The sequence below is a fragment of the Mandrillus leucophaeus genome, unplaced genomic scaffold (genome assembly GCF_000951045.1).
Source record: "Mandrillus leucophaeus isolate KB7577 unplaced genomic scaffold, Mleu.le_1.0 Scaffold594, whole genome shotgun sequence".
In the NCBI taxonomy this organism is placed as follows: domain Eukaryota; kingdom Metazoa; phylum Chordata; class Mammalia; order Primates; family Cercopithecidae; genus Mandrillus; species Mandrillus leucophaeus.
In genome coordinates this window covers 1,574,533-1,589,496 of record NW_012106408.1, presented here as the reverse complement: position 1 = coordinate 1,589,496, position 14,964 = coordinate 1,574,533, and positions in this window count along the sequence as shown.

Sequence of the window (14,964 nt, the reverse complement as noted above, 5' to 3'; positions counted from 1 at the left end):
AAATGGAGATGGAGAAACAGAAATATTAACGTGGAATTAGGAACTACCAAAGTATGTAAAGCAAAAAATTAATTATTGGCTGCTTATTTGAGATCACATCTTAAAGACTGACCATGGTTAGTCTGGTTAAGGAAGTGAATGAGGCCAGAAGAGAAGCTTGGGAAATAGGACAGGAGGAAGGGATTAAATTGTGCAGTAAAAGTCAGTATTTGAAGGATGCACACATTGGGAGATTTGGAAGAAACTGATGCTGTGATCAGATCTTGAAGGTTGATCAGTGAGAGGTGGTGATGTGTTTCAAGGTAATGCTGCATATGTGGGCTGAAGTGGAGAGGATGATCATTAGAGTTAAGATGCTTTGAAACTTTAGGGCTCTGGTGTTGGAAAGGTTATCCTTGTGAACAGTCACTTAAATTACGGTAGAACAAAAAAAGGAGAGCAAATATGTAATCTAGTGCTAAAACTGAAGAATATGGAATATTCTCTTGCAAGTCATTTAAATGATTGACAGGAAAACAGTGTAAACATATCATATGGATTACAGAAGAGAGGAAATGGGAAGCCAACAGGGAAGAAAGAGGATGTCAGCTCATTTCTTGTTCTTGTGAGAAGAAAATTTGCATAGCGCTTTGCACAATTTATGTACATAGTAATTTAGCCTTAAGATAATTGTGAAGGTGATGGTTTCTGATGAAACAATAACTTATAATTTAATTACAGAGTTACTTAACCACTGCTAGATCTCAAAATAAGTATCATTGAGAAATTAGATTTAAATTGAGGTACTTAATTATTTCCATTAACATAGATTATTATAACAGTGACCAAGTAGAAATTTTATAGTCTTCAACTTGTGATATGAGTAAAATGAAGTAAGATTAGTGAAATTGAATAGACCATAATTGTCAGGATCCATGAGCCAGATACTGCCTATGTTATTTTTCATATTTGGGTCCTACTGGGCGACATAAATTATCTTTCAAAAGTTTTGGTACTGACTATGTATAGAAAAAAAATGCAACAAAGAGCTAAATATTTGCTACTGAAGAAAAGGCAAGCAAGTTGCAGTTTATTTGGAGTTGGCATCACTCCACAAGTGTTCAAGATTTCTCATTATAACATCTAACTCAAAAATATGTTCTGCCCTCAAGAAATAATATCTAATGTCTGTAGTTATTTAGAGTTCAAATAATTTTCAGTTGCAAGTTTTCACTGGCAAGAATCTCTGTGTTGTTATTTTTTAAGGAAGAAATTTTTATTTTTTCATCTATATAAGCAGGCTCTATTAAAGCTGACAGCGTAAGTTTTGGAGAGAACTTTTTGACATCCATGTGATGTGCTCACAAGAAAAATACTTCTAAATTTTAGCCAAATTGAAGCCTATCTGGAAAGAGCTAGATGGACACCCCAGCATATCAATCTCTGGCTTGTTTGGTGCAGCTTGCTTTGATAATTATATAAAAAGATTACAGTAACAAAAAATCACACCTTAGTTAAAGGTGTGTTCTCCATTGTAAAGCAGTATTTTGGATCTGTAGTTCAGTCATAACAAACGTGACTGAATGAAAATTTAGACAGATCTGGTCTCAATCTAGAAGAAATGCAAGGGAGAAAAAGTCACTTGTTCGTTTTTACTCTAGAAAGAGTAATACTACAAGATTTTATTTTAATTTTTTATTTTTATTTATTTATTTTTTTTTGAGACAGAGTCTTGGTCTGTCGCCCAGGCTGGAGTGCAGTGGCGCCATCTCAGCTCACTGCAAGCTCCATCTCCCAGATTCACGCCATTCTCCTGGCTCAGCCTTCCGAATAGCTGGGACCCCAGGCGCCCGCCACCGCGCCCAGCTAATTTTCTGTATTTTTAGTAGAGACGGGGTTTCACCTTGTTAGCCAGGATGGTCTCAATCTCCTGACCTCGTGATCTGTCTGCCTGGGCCTCCCAAAGTGCTGGGATTACAGGCGTGAGCCCCTGCACCTGGCCACTACAAGATGTTTTAATGTTGAATCAACAACTTGCTTTGGATTATATTTTCTAAAATGTAATCCACTACCTATCTTTTTCTTTTTGAAATAGTTTTAGACTTACAGAAGAGTTGTGAAAATATTACAGAATTCACATATTCTTTTCCCTCGGTTCCTTCTTTTTACAATTTACAAACTATGAAACAATTATCATTCACATTATTACAATGCCATTAACGAAGTTACACCCCTTATTCAAATTTCACTGTTTTGGCTCCTAATATACTTTTCCTGTGCTAAGATCTAATCCGGAGTTCCACATTACATTTAATTGTTGGCGTAGTCTCTACCAATTTGTGATAGTTCCTCAGTTTCTTCTTCTCTTTCCTGACCTTGACATTTTTAATAAGTACTAATTGGTTACTTTTTAGAATATCTCTCAATTTGAGTTTGCCTTTTGTTTTCTCCTAAGGTTGAGACTGTACATTTTTGGAAAGAATACCTCAGAAGTGATGTTATTGTCCATCTATGTCCCTGTATCATATCAAAGGTATCTGTGATGATATATCTTATTTACTGGTGATGTTAACCTGGATCATTTGGCTAAGGCGGTGTCTGCTGACTTTCCCACTGTATTTGCCCTTGTAATTGGTTAAGTATCTTCAGAGCAATACAATGTGGGTATGCAATGTTTCTCCTCAAACTTTTGCCTAATTTTAGCAACTTCTGCTTGCAATAATTATGACTGTAATGGTTGTAGTTGGCCATCTTAAAACAAAAAGGCACATTTGTTTCTAATAATGGTATATTTAAATGAAAAGTGCAAACTCAAATCAGTCAACATTTTGCTTTTTATAGAGTTACCCGTGGCTGATATCTACAGGTTCATAGTTTCAGCAATGCATCCTAAGAGAGTTAAAGGATGTGAAGTAATGAAATAGAAATTTTAATTATACTACCTGTATTTGCTGCATAATTGGAATTTCATTTCCATTCTGAATTTGTTGGGAGAAGCAGAAACAGCTTGCTGCTTTAGTGGGCTGGCATGGTTTGCAATGAAATGTTCCAAGCTTCTCAGCAGTTAGGTGAATATCCCAGCCTGAGGTCACCTTCACTGTATATCCCCAAGATAAAAGCAATTTTAGAGTCTCTTTGATCCTGAAGATGTCCTAATTATCCAGTTCTGGAAATTGCCAACTGAGGTGATATTCAATTCTAACCGTACTTTCCATTTTAGACTATTATTATTACTAATACTACTATTATTGTTATTAAACAATTTTTACTCTTGTGAAATTTCCCAATTAGTTTAATTAATCGTGTAGTCTCTAGGTTTCTGAATATTTGAGACTCAACAGCACTAATCTTTCTTCTCCACTTCCTTCTTCTTTTATATTATCTTGTTTTTATTGGTGTGGAATTCCAAAGAAACAGGATGGGAAATGATAATTATTTTAAAAGACCCAACAAATTTTAGTTTACTATACAAAAACCTAACTTACATTCACGCAGAGTTTATTCTATGAAATAGTTTTCATAAGTGAGAAAGAATGTAACTATCTTATGAGGGCTCTATGTGTGTCTTTTCATTTGTAATAGTTTCATCTTACCTGCCTAGAACAGTCCCTGATATATACTAAGTTCCCAATAAATATTTGTTAAATATTACGTTAAGTGAAATAGCCAGGAACAGAAAAGTTGTCACTCACATGAAAGCTAAAAAATGTCAATCTCATAGAAGTGAAAAGTAGAACTGAGGATACCGTGAAGGCTGGGAAGGGGAAATCTAAGAGGGGAATAGAAAGAGATTTGTTAAAGCATACAAAATTACAGCTAGATAGGAGAAATGCCCCCTCCTGTTTTGTACCTCTGTAGGATGACTACAGTTTATTATACAGTTTCAAATAGCTAGAAGGAGAATATTGAACTTTTCCAACACAAAGTAATGATAAATGTTTAAGATGATAGATATGCTTATTACCCTGATCTGATCACCACAAATTATATGTATCCAAACATCACTTTGTACCCCATGAGTATTCACAATTATTATTTATCAATTAGAAAAATAAAATAAAATAAATAAAATTGGGTTCTCATAGACGTAAAACAATTGCTGAGTGAATAAATTAATTTTAGGCAACCTAAAAGCCTCCTAACACCACAAGAGTGATACGTAGAACTGATAGCCCTAGCTCTTCTCCTCATTAACATTTTTCTTTCTTTAGTTATTTATGAGTATGTATTCATGGTTCTTATTTTATTCCATGAGTTATAATCTGTTACTATCACTATTTATTTTAATCCTCAAATTTTTGGACTGGGCATTCTTGATTAGAATCTATCTGTTCCTCAGCCGACTGTGCATGACGGATTAGAATGCCAGCTGCTCCTGGGTCGCAGCTTAATCTAACACACTCCTCCTAATGCACTGTCTATGCTGAAGTGTTTTCAAGTGAGTTACACTGTAACTAACATAAAGGTCCAGTTCTGTAGGGAATCAATTAAAGTTGAAATATGGGGCTGCAAGTGAAAACCATAAGCTTTGAAAAATAAGCATTTTGAAAATGTTTTGAAGCATGAGTATTAGGCCCTCGGTGAATTCAGGTAAGGCTTGTCATTTGATATATCACTTATTGAAGCACACAACTTCTTTGGTATTTTGGAAAACAATTATTCAAATTTATATGTTTCTTTTTTTTTTCTTTGGGAAAAAAGTCTTTTTAGTTTGAATCAGCCTAGGATTAGAAATAATGAAATGTTCTTTGAAATTAGTCTTTTGCTGGTTTCACTTCTGGTGATTTATGAAAAGTACTGAGACTTGAGGTTTCTTGTTAATTATATCTATAATAAGTTAGTTATTCAAACAGTGAAAAAATTCCCATGTGTTAATTCGAACTGATCTTGGGAAAATTAAAATCTTCTATAAAGTCTGTATGTTACAGAATGGGGATGAAATGTAGATGCCCACTTTCTTCAGTAGTTTGCTCATTGTGTATCAAATTTTATGTTTATAAAAATGTTTGTATTAACCTCATTTTCCTGATTATTACTTCATAAATATTATTTTAATAAATTTATAGAAGAGGTCTATAAAATATAAAACATAAAATATAAAAACCTCTAATAATCCCACATTTTTAAACTTCAGAAGTAATTTAGGTAAGGATAAGCTCAGTTAGATTTTAAATTCAAGGAACATATAGTATTTCTAAGCCAGTCAAAAATGGTTTAGAGCACCCACAAACATGGTAATCGTAATTCTATCTTAATTCTGTTTTCTTTCTTTCTGTGAGCTATTAATTGCCTTTTAGAGAAAAAGTAAAAATGAAGAGGGAGATATGATGGCAGTATATAATTTCTCTCAATGCTTTATAGTTCCAGCCTACTCATTTTCATACTTTCATTTAACTCTAACAACAGTCCTATGAATAAAGTGTCATTATCACTGTTTTCCAATTGAGAAAATTTAATTTTCAAGATAGCTTGCCGTGGTTATTTAAATGAGTTCACTGTATTGGAAACGGGACTAAAACCTAAATGCTTTTACTTCAAATCCTGTCTTTTCACTTACCCGTGCTTTGCTTTGTGAAAATGTGAAACATGATGGAAAGAATATCCAGAAAATGAGTTGTAGTCTTGTCCCTACCATGTATAATGTGTGACTTTGAAGTAGCTTCACACTCTCAGTTTTCTCTGCGGTGTCTTCTGGCTCTGAGTTGCTATCTGAACATTGATTTGGCACATCTCCATCGGGTGCCAACCCCAGCCCAATCACTGTCTTAGGCACTGGAGATAAAGGGTGAATTGTATCACTTTTCTCACAGAACTTATGTTAAAGTGGGCATCTTATAGGCCATAAACAAGTAAGCCCATATATAGGTGGAACTTTTATTAAAATTTATGCAAAAGGAGAAAATTCAAAGACTTATAGCTGCTTAAGAACATGAAGGACCTGTTCTGTAATTTCATTACAGAAATTACTTTTAACTAATTAACTAAATTTTTAATTGATAAAAACTGGATATATTTATGATGTACAACATGATGTTTTGAAATATATATATACATTGTGGCATGGCTAAATCAAGCTAATTAACATATGCATTGTGCATTACCTTACATCCAGTTTTTTGTGCTAAGAACACTTAAAATCTACTCTTTTAGCAATTATAAAGCATGCAATGCATTGTTATTAACTCCAGTTACCCTGTTGTACAATAGATCTCTTGAACTTAATCCTTCTGTCTAACTGAAATTTGTATTCTTTGACCAACATCTCCCTGCACAACCCCCTGACCAATACCCGGTAACCAGCATTCTACTGTCTGCTTGTGCAGATGACTTCTTTAGATTCCACATGTAAGTGAGACAATGAGGTATTAGTCTTTCTGTGCCTGGCTTATTTTATTTAACATAATGCCCTCCGGCATCATCCACATTGTTGAAAATGACAAGATTTCCTTCATTATAAAAATTATTGATATGCATATTATTGACCAAAATCTGGACCTTTCAGCCAATCTTAATAGCTAATTTATTTTAGTATGATTGATTTAACATCGATCATCAGGTTCTGAGTTTTACTTCAATAATGTAGATATAATTTGATATCCACTATATTTCATATTTTCAAAACCATATTTGGTTAAGTATGCTGAATTATTTTCTTTTCTTTGGGCATTGTATTGCTAAGTTTATGTGATCTACGCCTGCATTATAAAAAACAGTTTTATTGAGATATAATGCCAATCTGCTTATTTAAATAGAAAATACAGTGGATTTTTGTATGTTCACAAAGTTGTGCAACCATTACCACAATTAATTTTAGAGGATTAAAATAAAGACTATAATTTACAATGGCATCATATTATGATATGTTTAAGGATAAATCTGACAAAACATGTGAAAGACATGTACACTGAAAACTATAAAATATTACTGAGATAAAGACCTAAATAAATAGATATATCATATCTATGGATGGAAGACTCAATGATATTAGGATGTCGATTCTCTCCAAGTTGATTCATAAATTTAATTTAATCCCAGTCAAAATCCCAGTAGGCTAATTTTTGGTAAAAATTGAAAAATTGATTCTAAAATCATCTAGAAATGTAAAGAAGCTAGAGTAAACGAAAGAATTTTGAAAATATAAAAAAGAAAACTGGAAAATTAATGCTATCCAATTTCAAACTTATGAAAAAGTTGCAGCAATCAAGATTATAGTTTTGGTGTCAATGTATAGCAATAGATCAATGGAATAAAGATAGACTCTCATATGTGGCAACTGATTTCTACTATAGCTGCAAAGGCAATGCAGCAAAAACAGCCTTTTCAAAATTAGTGCTGGACAATTTAGATATCCATATGAAAAAGAGAATTTCAATCTATCATATACAATATTTAACTCAAAATGGATGTTTAACTCAAAAAGTATGACACATCAAAAGACAAATTGATAAATTATACTTTATCAAAATTTAAAAAATTAAAAAAATTTGCTCTTTAAAAGAAAGTATTAGAGAATGAGAAGACAAATTAGAACATTTGCAAATCATATAGCTGATAAAGGATCTGTAGGCAGATTAAGGAATTCTCAAAACTTAATAACAAAACAGCATCAAATTTTAAAAATGGGAGAAATATTTAAACAGAAACTTCATCAAAGCAGATATACATATGCACACATGCAAATAAGGACACGAAAAGATGCCAGACACCACTGATCATTAGGCAAAGGCAATGCAATTCCACTAACACCTATTTATTATAAAGGCTAAAATTACAAGTCTTGACCATCCTAAATATTGGTAAGGATATAGAGACAGTGGGGCCCTCTTAACAGTAGTATCACATACCATTTTAGAAAACCAAATTGACAGTTTCTTAAAAAGTTGAAGCTATACTTACCATATAACCTAAGCATTCTATTCCCAAGTATTTACCCAAGAGAAATGAGAGGCTATAATCCTACAAAGACTTATAATAGAACGTTTATAGTAGCTTTATTAGTAATAACCACAAATGTGAAACAATCCACACGTCAATCAGTAGGTGAATGGATATACAACTGTGTTATAGACATGTGATGGGATTCTACTCAGCAATAAAAAGAAACTATTGAAACATACTACAACATGAATAAAATAAAAAATACTGAATGAAAGAAAGCTAGACAAAAAGTTCACATAAATGATTACATTTATATAAAATCCTAGAAAATGTCCCCTAATCTATAGTATCATAAAGATCGCTGGCTGTTTGTGGATGAGTGTAAGGGAAATGAGGGTATGTGGGATGATAAAGAGTCACAAGGAAACTTTGGGGGTTGAATGAATATTTTCATTCTATTAAATGTGCTGGTGGTTTCACATGCATTTATACATGCAAATTTATCAAACTAGACAAATTAAATATGCACAATTTATTCTATGTCTATTATATATTAACAAAAGTATTAAAGAGAAAAGATGGTGAATTTATTGAGTGCTTTTCATTCTCCACATCTCTAACATTTCAAACACCAGACTTCACTTCACAAGAATTTAGGTTGTTTAATTCCTCATTACCTGAGCCTATAAAGCATCCTAATGTTATTTCAGGGTGGACTTCAAAAACTAAAGGAACAATTTAGCCAAGCGCTTTCGTTATAAGTCTTGGCTTACTTCTTGGAAATATGACTAAATGATTACTATAACTGAAGACAGAGAGTGGCCATTTAAAAAATTAAATATATGTTTGATAAAATCCCTTACTTATATGCCCATTTACTTTGTAAGTACAAAAAGCATGTACTGAGAATATTAGTGTTCAAAGATAGTCTCTTCAAAACAGTGCTTTGCAGAATAATAAAGAAATAGATTGAGAGAGTTAGAATGCTAATATAGGTAAAATTGAAAGATTCTTTTTGTTTTCCACACTAACTGCTAACATTAGCTAATTTAATTTACAAGTAGCAGTATACATTTGAAATGGGGTCATTCTTGAGGCATGAAAATAAATATTCCTTAATTCTATAATTCTGTGCCAATAGCTCTATGTAATGATGATGCCTGCCTTGAGATTCTACTTTTTTTTTTTTTTTTTGATAAGGAGTCTCACTCTGTCTCCCATGCTGGAGTGCAGTGGTATGATATTGGCTCACTGCAACCTCTGTCTCCTGGGTTCAAGTGATTCTCCTGCCTCAGCCTCCTGAGTAGCTGGAATTACAAATGCCTGCCACCATGCCTGGCTTTTTTATTTATAGTAGAGACGGGGTTTCACCATGCTGGCCAGGCTGGTCTCAACTCCTGACTTCAGGTGATCCTCCTGCCTTAGCCTCCCAAAGTACTGGGATTACAAGCATAAGCCACCGTGTCTGACCCTAAATTTTAAAGTCAGTAATTAAACACTTGTCTGGATAGGGGGTTGTGCTATGCCAGAGAGCTCTACATCTCCTCTCCTGGCATTTATAGTGATTTCAAATTCTGTTTGTAAAAAGTTTAACAGGAGCCCAGCACTTTGTTAACTGTAAAATATATCTTCAAAAGTATCTTAAAAGATAGGCAGACCCTTATATTCTGGTTATATTTTGTAACACAGAGGCAACTCAGTCTGCAGTGATACCTCTTGTATTTATTTTTTTTCATTTTATTTTGGATGAAGGCATCAAACATTAGCAAATGTACAAGGCATTTACACCTATTCATATTCCTGTTCATCTCTTTGATGCCCTCTCTAACTACTATGTAGGGCAAAACAGACCACAAATGAGATAAAATTTTGTGAGTAGAGCTAACTCAGTGATCTACCAGATTAAATTAATGATGTCTTAACAATGAAATGTGGCTTATTTAAATATATCAAAACAGATATGTGTAGCTGGCAAGCCACAAAATAGAAAAGCCTGAAGCAAATATTCTTATCTTACAGTGTGAGAGGTTTGGGTTTGTATAATCCTTGACTAGTCACTTCAGTTACTGGGAAGGTCATTCTTTGGTGGCAATTTCAACTTGTCCAGGAAGCCATGATTTGTAATTAAAATATTGGCTTCTAGTTCTGTAACAAGATGCCATAGAATCATTTTTGCCTGTTTCTTTCCTCTAAATAAAATTAAACACCCTAGACATCATTCAACAGACAATGATAAAAGTACTCTTCCATTAGTCCATTTTCACGCTGCTGTTAAAGATATACCCAAGACCGAGCAATTTACAAAAGAAAGAGGTTTAACTGGACTTAAAGTTCCACGTGGCTGAAAAAGTCCCACAATCAATTATGGTGAAAAGGAAGGAAGAACAAGTCACATCTTACATAGATGGCAGCAAAGAGAGAACTTGTGCAGGAAAACTCCCCCTTACAATAACCATCAGATCTCATGAGATTACTCACTATCACAAGAACAGCACAGGAAAGACCTGACTCCATGATTTAATTACCTCCAAATAGGTCCCTCCTACAACATGTGGGAATTTAAGATGAGATTTGGATGGGTCATGGCCAAACTATATCATTCCACTCCTGGCCCCTCCCAAATCTCATGTCCTCACATTTCAAAACCTGTAACACCTTTCCAACAGTACCCCAATGTCTTAACTCATTTTAGCATTAACACAAAAGTAAACAGTTCAAAGTCTCATCTGAGACAAGGCAAGTTCCTTCTACCTGGCTGGTAAAATCAAAAGCAAGTTAGTTAATTCCTAGATACAATGGGAGTACAGGCATTTGATAAATACAGCCATTCTGAATGGGAGACATTGGCCAAAACAAAGGGGCTACAGGCCCCATACAAGTCCCAAATCCAGCAGCACAGTCAAATCTTAAAGCTCCAAAACGATCTCCTTTGACTCCATGTCTCAGAACCAGGTCATGCTGATGCAACAGGTAGGTTCCCATGGACGTGAGCAGCTCTGCCCCTGTGGTTTTTTCAGGGTACGGCCTCCCTCCAGGCTGCTTTCATGGACTGGCATTGGGTCTCTGCAGCTTTTCCAGGCACAAGGTGCAAGTTGTCAGTGGATCCACCATTCTGGGGTCTGGCAGACGGTGGCACTCTTCTCATAGCTTCACTGGGCATTGCCCCAGTAATGACTCTCTGTGGAGGCTCTGACCTCACATTCCCCTTCTGCACTGCCCTAGCAGAGATACTCCATGAGAGCCCCAACCCTGCAGCAAACTTCTGCCTGAACATCCAGGTATTTCCATATATCTTCTGAAATTTAGGCAGAGGTTCCCAAACCTCAATTTTTGACTTCTGTGCACTGACAGGCTCAACACTATGTAAAAGCTGCCAAGGCTTGATGCTTGCACCCTCTGAAGCCACGGCCTGAGCTCTACATTGGCTCCTTTCAGACATGGATGGAGCAGCTGAGATACAAGGCACCAAGTCCCTAGACTGCACACAGCATGGGGACTCTGTGCCTGGCCCAGGAAACCAGTTTTTCCTCCTAGACCTCCAGGCTTGTGACGGGAGGGGCTGCTGTGAAGACCTCTACATGCTCTGGAGACATTTTTCCCATTTTCTTGGGGATTAACATTCAGCTCCTCCTTCTTTATGTACATTTCTTTAGCACACTCGAATTTCTCCTCAGAAAATGTGACTTTTCTTTTCTATCACATTGTCAGGCTGCAAATTTTCTGAACTTTTATGCTCTGCTTCCCTTATAAAACTGAATGCCTTTAATAGCTCCCAAGTCACCATTTGAATGCTTTGCTGCTTAGAAATTTCTGCCGCAGGATACTCTAAATCATCTCTCTCAAGTTCAAAGTTCCACAAATCTCTAGGGCAGGGGCAGAATGTTGCCAGTCTCTTTGCTAAAACATAACAAGAGTCGCCTTTGTTCCATTTCCCAATAAGTTCCTCTTCTCCGTCTGAGACCACCTCAGTCTGGACATTATCGTTCATGTCACTATCAGCATTTTTGTCAAAGCCATTCAACAAGTCTCTAGGAAGTTTCAAAGTGTCTCACATTTTCCCATCTTCTTCGGAGTCCTCCAAACTGTTCCAACCTCTATTACCCAGTTCCAAAGGCTCTTCCACATTTTCAGGTATCTTTTCAGCAATGCCCCACCTACTGGTACCAATTTACTGTATTAGTCTGTTTTCACACTGCTGAGAAATTTATATCTGAGACCAGAATAAAGAGGTTTAATTGGACTTACAGTTCCACGTGGCTGGAAAAGCCTTACAATCTTGGCCAAAAGCAAGGAAGAGCAAGTCACGTCTTACATGTATGGCAGCAGGCAAAGAGAGAACTTGTACAGGAAAACTCCACCTTATAATATCCATCAGGTCTTGCAAGACTTACTCACTATCATCAGAATAGTATGGAAAGCCTATCCCCATGATTCAATTACCTCCCACTAGGTCCCTCCCACAACATGAGGGAATTCAAGATGAGATTTGGTGGGAACACAGCCAAATTATATCAACTCTGTAATCTTGACAGAAGAATGTGGGCTTCCTAAGGGCATCATGAATCGGGGAATGAAAATGTGGTAATCTCTCTGGATATTCTTTTTATGTCTCATATACTGTGGGATTGGGTGTTGGAGAGGGCTGCAGCCTGCAACCAACAATCGTAGGAAAAAAAAAAAAACTACATAAACAAAAACAAAACAAAACAAACAAACAAAAAACCCAAGAAAGCCTACTCTATCTGGCCAATGCACTGAGAAAGGAGAAGTACAACAGAGATCCAGTGGGGAGTTCTAACCACAGCTCTACAAACTAGTCTGTTGGGCAGTCCATTCCTCTGAAAACAGAGCAATAAAGGCCCTGGCCATCCCAGCCGTTGTTCTGTAACTGGGTCATCAGTAGGTGTTCCAATATGGCAATGGTGGTGACAATGAACCCCCACATCTCCCTGCCCTTCACCCCACTGGCATACAGGAATCAAAACCTAGTGTCGTCTGCACTTTCCAGAAGATTGCCCACCAAAAACAGGGTGCAAAGGGATATGCTTCTCCCCCTGTAAATAGTATCAGTAGGGATTAGTGGGAACCCCCATAGTGCCATAAGAAGAAAGCAGACCAGAATAACATAAGCGCTCAGGAAACTAAACTGTCGCTGTAACTAAATCATAAAAAAATAGAACAGAACCTACACACCAACTAAAATAGAAGACTTAAATAAAACCAAAAGTATCCTAACATAGAAAATATCTCGGACACAATAAAAATTTCTTGTCATACCAATAAACCAGGAAAACAACAATTTGGATGAGAGGAACAATCAACTGATATCCATACTGAGATGAATCAGATGTTGAAATTACCTGACAAAGATTATAAAGAGCAGCTGTCATCCAAATGCTTCAGTTATCAATAACAAATGCCATGGACACAAATGAAAAAAGCAGAACTCCCCCCCCCCCCCAAAAAAAAGCGAAGTTTTAAAAAGGGCAACACAGAAGTTATAAAATTTAAAAATTTAATAATCAAGTTAAATCTTACTAGATGGATTCAGTAGTGGAATGGGGATTACAGAGGATAGAATTAGTAAGCTTAAACACAGATCAATAAAATTTACTCAATCTGAAAAACAGAGACAAAAAGCAAAAAAAAAATAAAGAGAGAGAGAGAGAGATCCTCAGGACTCTGTGGGATAATAACAAAACATAGGTTGATACAAAAGTAATTGTGGTTTTTGCCATTAAAAGTAGGATCCTACTTGAGAAAAGGTGTGAGACTGAAACTGAAAAGGTGTCCAAACAAATAGTTGTAGAAACTTCCAAATTTGGTGAAAAACATAAACTTGCAAATGAAACTACATAAATTTTGCTTTAAGAACTTCAAAAGCTTCAATTAGGATAAACTGCAGAAATCATCAGCAAGATACAGCATAATTAAACTTTTGAAAACTAAATACAAAGAAAATGAAATCTTAAAATAGCCAGAGAGAAAGGATACATTATCCATATAATAGATTTCTAATCTGAAACCGTTGGACACAGAGGAAATGAAAGATTTTTCAAGCACTGAAAGAAAAGAACTATTAATCTTATCAATGTCTGGCAAAACAAACCTTCAGGGGAGAAGAAAAAATACAGACATTCTCCAATGAAAGAAAACTAAGAAAATTGTTGTTAATAGATCTACTCTTCAAGAACAGATAAAGGAGGGAGATAGGTAGGAATATGGCAGGCTGGAGGCAAGACTACCTTGCAGTTCCCTCTCGAATGGACAGAGTGGCATGTGGAGACCCACTCTAATGGACAGTGTGGCTTGTGGAGACCCACATCCTTAACTTTTGCTCTATGAATTACCAGGAACATACCAGGAAAGCTGAGAGGATCCATAGACCCTTTGAAGGAGGTGGATTGCCCCTGCCCTGCAGGCTCCACAGGACAGCCAAGGAACTGTGAGTCAAGGAACTGTGAGCCAAGGAACTTGCTTTCTCAGTGGGGAGGCTTGTAGCCTGAAGCAAGTTCCCACCCTGCTTACTGACTGCCTAGAAATAAACTCTATGCTGTGCTGTTGGTTGGCTTTGGGCGGGGCGGGGCGGGGATGGGAGGACTAACACCAAAATTGTGGGCTGTGGGGGTACATGAGAGCTGGAAGAGGCCTGTGGCTGCTGGCTTTGCTCCATTTCCCTGAAAACTTGTGTGATGCAGCAGGGGCAGCCATAATCCCTCTGGAAACATAACTTCATTGGCCTGAGAACCGCACTGCCATCCCCCATAGCAGCCGCAGCAAGCCCTGCTTAAGGACAGTGTGAGCTCAGACATTCCTAACCCTGTCCCCACCTAATAGTCTTTCTCTACCTGCCCTGGCAGCCAAAGACAAAGGACACAACCTCTTGGGAGCTCTATGGCCCCACCTACCACCTGAGATAGCAGAATACTTACCCAAAGGTGAACCTAGGGAAAGCTAGTATTCTCCCCATACTACTGCAGCTGATGCACTCATGAGAGCACCACCTCCTGACTGGAGGCCAACCATCACAAAACAAAGTGCACTTAACAAAAATACAACCAAGTATCCTCACAGAATTTGCTTCACTTCTCTGCTGCCTCCATCAAA